Genomic DNA, 9,908 nt, shown 5'->3' on the forward strand with positions numbered 1-9,908 from the left:
GGAAACGCTTCACTACTCGGTCACTGGCAAGACTAAGAGAAATGGTAGGGAAGGTTGATAAAATAAAATGAATGAATTAATCAAGAAAGGTGAAGGACACATTCTTTGTTGTATACACAATAGCCTTGACCTTTGGTGTTATGTCTACCAGCAAAGAGCACATCAGATCCCAACTATAGATTGACAGCAAGTTAGTGGGGAAATCAGAGACCAAAGGTTCGACAGTTCAGTTAGTTCTACAGGGCTCTTTCTCAATGGAAGACTTTTTAAGAAGGAAAGGATAATGAATGTGGCAAAGTATAGAGTCACTTTACAAAAGTCTTCTTAAAACGGCTACAGAACAACTTGGACTTTGATGGCCAATAATCTTCCAGGAAGATGACAAAATGTACAATCAAAGCAACGCTAAAATCTGGAGACCAACTGAAATTCAGTTTTGGTTTCAGTTTAAGGGCTGAAACTTATAAAATCTGCATAATTTGGTCTAGTTTCTATTTAAGCAGAAAAGAGAAAGGAACATTTTCTGTCTTGCCACAAAGTGTGTTTGGGTTTAGCAAATTTGGCTTCAAGTCAAAACTCATGGAAGTAAAGAGAGGGATGAAAATAATTTATCTGTTAAAATCATAATTGTTGGTAAAAAAAAAATAACTTATCACATGGCTGGACAATAAGGAAAGACTAATTACTAATAAAGTTCAATTTGATTCTAGAAATTCTTTTCATCACATATTACCAAAATGTGTTACATTATAATTCACTATAAGTGGCACTATTATTTGATGAGAAATTGGAAACTTTTGTTGACTTCATTGTTCATCCATCTAAAAATGTGTCCATTTTCTGACCATCTTAATACAAATTAAGATTATAGGGTAACTGAATCCTATCCTGGCACTGCTGGCGGTAACGTGAGAACCAACCCTGGACAGAAATGAGTGTCTATTGCAAATCACACTGTCAATGGGCCACTTTAGAGCTGCTAACCAACGATGTGAGGGGAAACCAAAGTACCTAAAGAGTAACACAGAGAGAACATGCAAACTCCACATGGCCCAGGCCATGAGTCGCACCCAGGACTCTGTAACTGTGAGTCAAATGAATTAGCCACTGCACTGCCCTTAGCTTGATTTTAACTTGATATCATTAATTGATTTTTACCATTTGTCAACTTCCGATATCTACTGTTGGGTCTTTTAAAAAAAAAACAGAGTTTGACTAGAGTTTCCTTTAAAGACAACCATTACATTTGTAGACCAAAAAACAGCTTTTGTCGCAAGTGAGCCTGGGATTCTGTAACACAAACTTTAAAGCTTTGTTGGATTGTGAGGCAGTCATACTTACTAAATATCTGATGGATAAAAACACAACACTCATGTTGGACTGAAACTTTAACATTCGTTCCTGAAATAACAGTAAACAAATGAGAATAATAATACAAAAAACAAAGCAGCACAACAACAAAGACAACAGGATACCGATAACATAGCAGGTCACCATTTGTTCCGTCAGTACTGTGTGTGACCACCCCTTGTAGCCTCAACTGTTGGACATCTCTTCTGCCTTAAGTCAATGGGCCTATGAGTCCACAGTTCTGAGATGTTATCCCATTCCTGCAAAAGAACCTGGCAAAGCTGCAATCCATTGGCAAACAGAAGGCCCATCTCTATGGCAATCCATGGCGTCCTAAATGTGCTTAGTGGGGTTAAAATCCAGAGAGAAGGGCAGACAAAGGCAATAACTGCACACCAACATTCCAGAGGACACCTGTAGCCTCAGGACCTGTGTGTGGGACTTAGCATAGTCCAGTTGTAGAATTAGATGGAGGTGTGAGCAGAGGGCCTTTCTTTAATGTCAGTAACTGGAGCCTGTTCCTTAATGTCCTGTCACTGATGTAGAAGTATGGGTGACAGATCTGAAATAAACTCTCAGAAGGACAAGTCTGATTTGTTGGTCCTGCTCTGGTGGTGTGGTCACGTGAGGTTGATCAGATCTTGGTTGGTCACCTGTCAGTCCTCTCTGCTCATGCGTTTCCTTCAGGAGGAACATTGAGGAGTGATGTAATCCATAGTGTCTGGCAACACTGGCACATGACATGTGGTTTGCCAATGGCCCTTTCCCTTGCTTCTGATGACATTTGAAACATTATAGGAAGGAACCTGGCTAAGTGTGGCCTTTTGTGACCTAAACTTTGATTTAAATGTTGACCTGATCAGATGTTCTGGACCTTGTTGTATACAAATGTGGCCATGGAGTTTTTATATGTTTGACAATGCTTCATTGCACATGATTTATTATGACCAGAACACAAAAACAAGTTGATGGCATTTTTTGAATGTACACAAGCTGGAACTAGAGCTTCTCATTCCAGAAAACGTTACATTTCTTTCGTTTTTTTTTTTTTACATCAGTAGAGTTTTCAATACGTGCAGAAGATTAATGACAGTAGTTCCTCATTCTTGTCACAAGTCAGATACAGAGTCCCTCGAGAACCAGTAACAATTTCTTTCTCTGAATATGTCACATTTAGGAAGTATCATTTGTGACCATAATATTCAAGTTCACTTAATAGATGAACTCTCTTCTCATACAGTGTCAGTAATAGACTTTCGGTAAGATAAATCATTGGATTAGTGATAACTGCAGTATGTGTCCATAAACTCAGAAACTAAGATTAAAGTTCTTTTAGTGAGCAAAAGCTCTTTAAATAATAAAAAAAAAACGTTTTCACTTTACTTTTGCTGCGTCTACTGCTGTATCTTGAACCCTGGGCTTTCTGTTAGTGCTCAGTTTATCAACAAACTAACTAATAACTGAAGGAAATTGGGTTGACTTCTCACTCTGCAGGACACTCTAAAGTCGCTGTGGTTAAACAGTGTGTCCTTCCTGTCTCTACATTTCTGTTAGTCACGAGAACCATGACTTTAGCATGGAAAAATATTGACAGAGCTTCTGGTGTGCTTCTTCAAATCATACAAATGTCTCATCATTACTGTATTTGCCTCCACTTAATTTGTGACAGTCCTCACAGTAATCTTTGTCTGTTCTCTTTTTCTTTCTTTCATCCTGCTATGGCACTTGGCCCCTCTGGTGCTTTAAATAAATCAGTCCTCTTTGGTTTGAGTGAAACATCAAAGTGCTTGGACTATTATATGACCCCTGTACTGTATGACTGTAGTACATTGTAGAATACCCAGGGGAGCCCAAGTGACCAACTGGTCTAAGTCAGTTGGCGTTTGTGCGACATTTTCTCATAATTAGTCAGCTAGAGTGTTTGTTTTTGCTCTTTCTTTTTGCCAACTGCCCATATCTTTATTTCTGATTTCTAACTTTTTTGAAATAGCAACAACAAAGCAGAATAGCTATAAAACATTGGATATATTAAAGTATTAACTAACGTCTTTGTGTGAACACGTTTGTAAATGCTATACAGTAGGTATACAGTATGTTGCACAGTTTTCTGTTTTTCTATTTTCTGTTCATAAATAAGGGCAGGCACTGATTCCTCCTTCTGAGCAGAACTCTACATAAAAAGTCCATTGAAATGGAAATTGAAGTGTCTTGTTTTCTAGGTGTATGGAATGAGAAAGGGCAAAGGAAACATGCCATGTGAAAGAAACCGACTTTCTGAGATAAATTCAACAAAACATTCTCCTCAGTGCATAAGTTTGCTTTTGAAGGTACAGTTTACTGCATATCATAGCAAGACCACAGCTTACAAAAATGTGAATGAGACTTTGAGGGTCATGTGTGTCAATTGTTTTATCTAAAACGAACATTACATAATTCACATTCTTATTAACTTTCACAGGTATACATTTAAAAAGTTGTATTCGTTAATTCATATGATTTTTCTTTTTCATTTTTGGGCACTGAATTCAAAAATGAAAACCATTTTTCTCCATCACATAACATTTTATCACAAAACGCATTTTTTAGCTGTCAATTTTAATATAATGACTATAATGAATGAAATATTAATATTTTATTTTAATCATGATGTGTTTGAATGTATTAAAAATCTTTGTTTAAAGCAAAATGTTAATATCATTTGATAACAAGTTTTGAATAATGCGGGATCTGAACCTGGTGTGGAGTCGTTGCAGCAGTCAGGGCGTACAAAATTCTCTTGTTTTTTTTGCGATTGGGCCAGCAGAGGCAAGAATTGACACTGGGATCAGAAGGAATGGCCAGCTAGAAGAAAGCTACTGCTTCCTGCCAAACACCTCATCAGACCTAACTTGATGAATCCAAAAAAAGTGCTGCTGCCACCACTTCTTTTAATGAAGCAAGTTTGTTAAGGCCCTATCCAAAGATGGAGCCTTGTTAGATGCATTTGTGCCAAATGTTTCCTGGTTTGTCTGAAGTTAAATTGAAAGAAGGCATGTTAGGTGGACCTAGTATTAGAAAAACGGTTTCTAATCCAGAATTTGATGAATAACCTGGAACGAGAGACTTTCGGTACCTTTCAAAGACGTAATTTTGAAGTTTTTAAGTAAAAGTAGAAATCCAAATGATGGTATAAAGAAATGATTTAAAATGTATTGGTTAAGTTGTCAGGAGTAATTTGTGACAGACGGGTATCAGCAAGAGTGAAAGGGAAGGTCTACAGGACAGTAGTGAGACCAGCTATGTTATATGGGTTGGAGACGGTGGCACTGACCAGAAAGCAGGAGACAGAGCTGGAGGTGGCAGAGTTAAAGATGCTAAGATTTGCATTGGGTGTGACGAGGATGGATAGGATTAGAACAAGTACATGGGACGGTTGGGAGGCAAAGTCAGAGAGACAAGATTGCGTTGGTTTGGCCATGTGCAGAGGAGAGATGCTGAGTGTATTGGGAGAAGAATGTTGAGGGTAGCATGCCAGGGAAGAGAAAAAGAGGAAGGCCTAAGAGAAGGTTTATGGGTGTGGTGAGAGGACATGTAGGTGATGGGTGTAACAGAACAAGATGGAGAGGACAGAAAGATATGGAAGAAGATGATCCACTGTGGCAACCCCTAATGGGAGCAGCCGAAAAGGAGAAGAAGAAGATTTAATATGAAGAATGTGCAAGAAAATATAATGATGGAAACTAAATACAGCATCTGAAGTTATTGCCTTATCAGATTTGTGTGAAATAGTTGTTTATCTTAAAATGAAAAAGTAACGTCATATTGTATAATAAAAGTATGGTTTGGACATGTGCAGAAGAGAGATGCTGAGTACATGGGGAGAAGGATGCTAAGCTGCCAGGGAAGAGGAAAAGAGGAAGGCCTAAGAAAAGGTTTATGGATGTGGTGAGAGAAGACATGCGGGTGATGGGTGTAACAGAACAAGATGGAGAGGACAGAAAGATATGGAAGAAGATTATCTGCTGTGGCGACCCCTAACAGGAGCAGCCGAAAGAAGAAGAAGAGGTTAAGTTTAAGGAACTGGGTTGTGACATGAGTCTCAAAATTCACTTTTTGGATTCACATTTGGAATTTTTTTCCTGCAAATCTTGGAGTGGTGAGTGAAGAGCAGGGTGAAAGAATCCAAGGGCATTGGGATGTCGCTGTGTTGGCGGACTACTGCCAGATGATACATAGGGGCCCCAGAAAGAGTTTAAACTGTGGGCCACCAAACAAAGTTTTTGACCAAAAAAACTAAGAAGTGTCAAAAAACAAGAGAAGTTATATGTAAGTCAATTGTTATTTTCTTTACATATCTGCTTAAATATATTAGATTTAATAAATATTTCATATTGAATTTATTTAGAATAATGTATACACAAATAAATTGTGTAATTTGTAACATTTTTTAATAAATTACATTTTGTATTTAAATTCTGATGTGATGGAAACATTTGATTTGTATATTTTTATCATGTTGATGATATTCATGTTCATGAATAAAAATACCTATTTATAACTAAAACAATTTTTTATGTTTAATTTTGCTGACCTGTGACCAGAGTCTCTTTGTTTCAGTACAGGAGTGCTGCAGACAGCAGGCTACGTCTACCATGAGCCACCAACCAGACAAATGCAGAGTTCCAGCCCATGTTCTCTTAGTGTATGTGTGGGATTCCTCTTTTGGTTTCCAGCCCATCACAGGGTATCCTCACATATAAATCCACGTTTAAACCTACAAGGACAATTTCAAGGTGCCAGTCTATTTTACCTAAGCAGTCTGTCCTTGGGATATGAGTGGAACCCGGAGCACCCAGAGACAACACCCATTGACACACTGAAATTTCATCGTGTCTTTGTCTAACCCAGACTCTGAATGCAGGACTATAGAGTCTGGAGACATGTAAGAGTGATTGTGGCTGTGAGCATTAGTGTGCCCTGTGCTGGGCTGGCACCACATGCAGAATTGGTTCCGATTTGGTTTCCCGTCCTACCAATAGGCATTGGCTCCTTACAAATCTGAACATATAAATACAGTTGGGAAACATTTTGGGAAAAAGTCTAAAATATAAAGAACTTCATTTTTTAATTAACATTTTAAAAAACTCTTAAGTATATTAAATGTTCACTGTACTAACAATTCAGAATTAAGAATCTGTTGATTCTGTTGATCTGTTGGTTATTGATTGATCAATTATTACTAGTTTTGACATGGGTATGACTTGCAGTAGGCCATTGCCCCATCCAGGGTTGTTTCTTGCCTTGTGGCTAACGTGGCTAAGGGACATTTTCATTGTTGGCTCTGCTGACTTGGAATTATTAAATTTTATGTGAAGTGGGTAGCAGGATGGACAATTATTTCAATATCAACTACAACAGCTTCCATGCCCTTTGCCATATTCCTAATGAGCCATAAGCTGGTGTGTTTACTCTTTAAAAAAGAGCCATCAATACAGCAACACGACAGCAGTCATATACTATCCAGACCCCTTGTCGGAATTCTACAGTCACTGCAGAAGCCACAGGAAATTTCTTTAGTTACACGCTTGTTTTGTATTATGCTATATAAGAATTCAACAACGTTGCCTGATCAGCATTTTGTTGTCATGTCATATAATTTTCTTACTGACTTAATCCTGACATGGGTCACAGAAGGGGCTGGAGCCTATCCCAGCTATCATTGGACACAAGGCAGGAACAAACCCTGGACAGGGTGCCAGTGCACCACTGGGTAAACACATGACCACCCAACACACACTAGGGCTAATTTAAAGTTTTCAATTCACCTAAGCTGCATGTCTTTGGACAGTGGGGGGAAAATCGAAGCCCCCGGAGGAATCCCACACACACACACAGAACATGCAAACTCCACACAGGCAGGACTTGGGGCACTAACCTCCATCTCCTTACTGCAAGGCAGCAGCGCTACAACCGCACCTCCTTGTCCCCCAACGGTTTGTTGTGTCTTCAATAATTTTATTACATACGACACTTCTTGCCATTTTGACTTGACTACTGAAGGTAAGACAAACATATGGCTGGAGATTCATATGTCCATTTTTACAAAGTCAGGTAAGCAAAACAACACTACAATATGTGTACTGTCCCCACCTTTTAAAATTCCAGGAGTAGTGGAAACACGGCTACATGGTGCTACCTGAATGGGAAATGTTATTTATCATATGGCTGTCTACAGTGAAACAGATTGGTCCAGGAATCATTCCTTCTTGGTTTTATAAGATGTACTCTGTATATGCTAACAATTACTCAAGTTTACACCCAGAACCCACTTGTCAGAAGTGACAAGCTTTGCAGATCCTCTTGCCAAGCAGACCATGCACCCCTTCTCGGAGTGCTGAAAGTTGTGTAGGCGGAATGAATTTTGTTTCTCAGCACAGTGATGGAGTATATTCACCACCCTGTGCTCCTTCTTCTATGGCAGCAGACAAGAAGGAAGTGTCTGACACAGATAGTGATTCTTAATACATGGCTTCCTGGTGGGTTTAGCTCTGTGGAGAGGCATGCCAGCGGAAGTAGCTAAAGTGTGGCTTCCTGTTCCTGCTTACTATTTACACAAACAGTGCAGGATGCCATGGAGAGGAAATGCTGTATCTTACCCCTCAGTACCCTGCAGTGTGATCTAAATCATTATGACTATATAAAGCCAGATATTGTACTCCATTCATCCAGTTTCTGTATGCTCATCCAGTCCACGATCATCATAATATATATGATAATAAAGGTGCAGTGTTGATTTTATTTGAAAAGGATGTTATTAAGGTTTATTAATACTTGAAGGATATTCTCTACCGCTCTTCAGATATTAGATCAGTGATAAAGTACACATTTTTTGAACGAACCCCAGAGATCTTTTGACATACAGTCAATAAAAATCTGGCTGCTAAATTTGAACATGTAATACTCACGCATCTGTATGGCTATATTTAAAGCTAATTTGGGTTTTTATACTTACATAATCTAGTTCTGACATTTACTTTGCATCTTGAGTTGGAATATAAAAGTTGATTTTTCACTAACATCTTGATTTTCCTTGTTTACGCAGCCCATTATTGTTGATCACCTGACCGCAACCATCGCACCTTTGACTATGTGCTACATATAGATGTGGCAGTGATTGCACAGTTTAATTTACTTTTTTAATTTACACTGCTGGTTTGTTTAGTTCAAGTTTATCAAAGGCAGGCTCAGATGATATATATGTAATTATATTGCATAACTGAATAACCTTTCTTGTGCTTGTACATGTTTATATATAATACTTTTGAGAATTATTGTTGATGCTGGGGCCTGTCAGAAAAGGAAAAGGGCAGCATTTCATTTAATTCTAATATAACAGCCTTATCTCAGCAGAAGAATCTTGGGAGCGCACACACTACTGAACAAATCAATTTCCTTCTGTATCACCATGTTGCTGAACCTGAGTGCAAGAAATATTGGAGTCACATAACAGGGTCACAGAGAATTCCTCTATCTATCATCCTGCTCCTGAGACTGAATACCTTCTCTGGGGAAAGAATGGCAAGTATTAATTTTTATTAGATGTTTCATTACACTTTTCACTTAATACACAAGCTTTACCCCTGCTAGTATTGTGGTGTCCTCTGATTCCTCTGAGTGGATGATACCATAAAAAATACTGGCAGATGACCTTTTTAGTTCTATGGGGGAGAATAACCTCCTGAAGCTGTGACACAGTCGTGTCTGAAAGCCGTTGGACTGATCAGTCCTTTGTTATTTTCTCCACAGAGCCAGTTGTCTCATAAACATCTTGTTACAGTAATAAGCTACGGCGACAACAGAAACAGTAAAGAAGGTGGTAGTATTAGTGGACATTTGGTCAGCATGTGTTCACAGGCTTAACATTCGCAAGCTCTAAGCATGTGGTATTCTTGTATCCCCTACTGTAAATGGACAAGCCTTTTCAAAACTTAATCAAAACTGCCAAGATATTCTTTCAATTTTTCAGTAGGTGTGCTCAAAGTCCATACCGGTTGAAAGTCTCTTACCACTACCAGTGTTCTGCTCTGTCCATATTGTGTTCATAAGAATTACTTATGAGTGATTAGAAATCACCTTCTTGATTCACTGGTATGAGAAAACCCATCCATCCATCATCCAACCTGCATATCCTAACTACGGGGTCACGGGGGGTCTGCTGGAGACAATCCCAGCCAACATAGGGTGCAATGCAGGTAACAAACCCCAGGCAGGGCACACACACCCACCCACACACCACGGACGATTTAGGATCGCCAATGCACCTAACCTGCATGTCTTTGGACTGTGGGAGGAAACCCACGCAGACACAGGGAGAACATGCAAACTCCATGCAGGGAGGACCCAGGAGCCGAACCCAGGTCTCCTAACTGAGAGGCAGGAATGCTACCACTGTGCCACCGTGCCCCATATTTGAGTTATTTTTCTAAATTACATGACCAGGTATTAATGATGTTAAAACACATATTGAGATCTAGCAATTGAATAATTGTTCTCACAGTATTTAACTATTAACCAAATAG

This window comes from Polypterus senegalus, chromosome 1, assembly GCF_016835505.1.
Source record: "Polypterus senegalus isolate Bchr_013 chromosome 1, ASM1683550v1, whole genome shotgun sequence".
NCBI lineage: Eukaryota > Metazoa > Chordata > Cladistia > Polypteriformes > Polypteridae > Polypterus > Polypterus senegalus.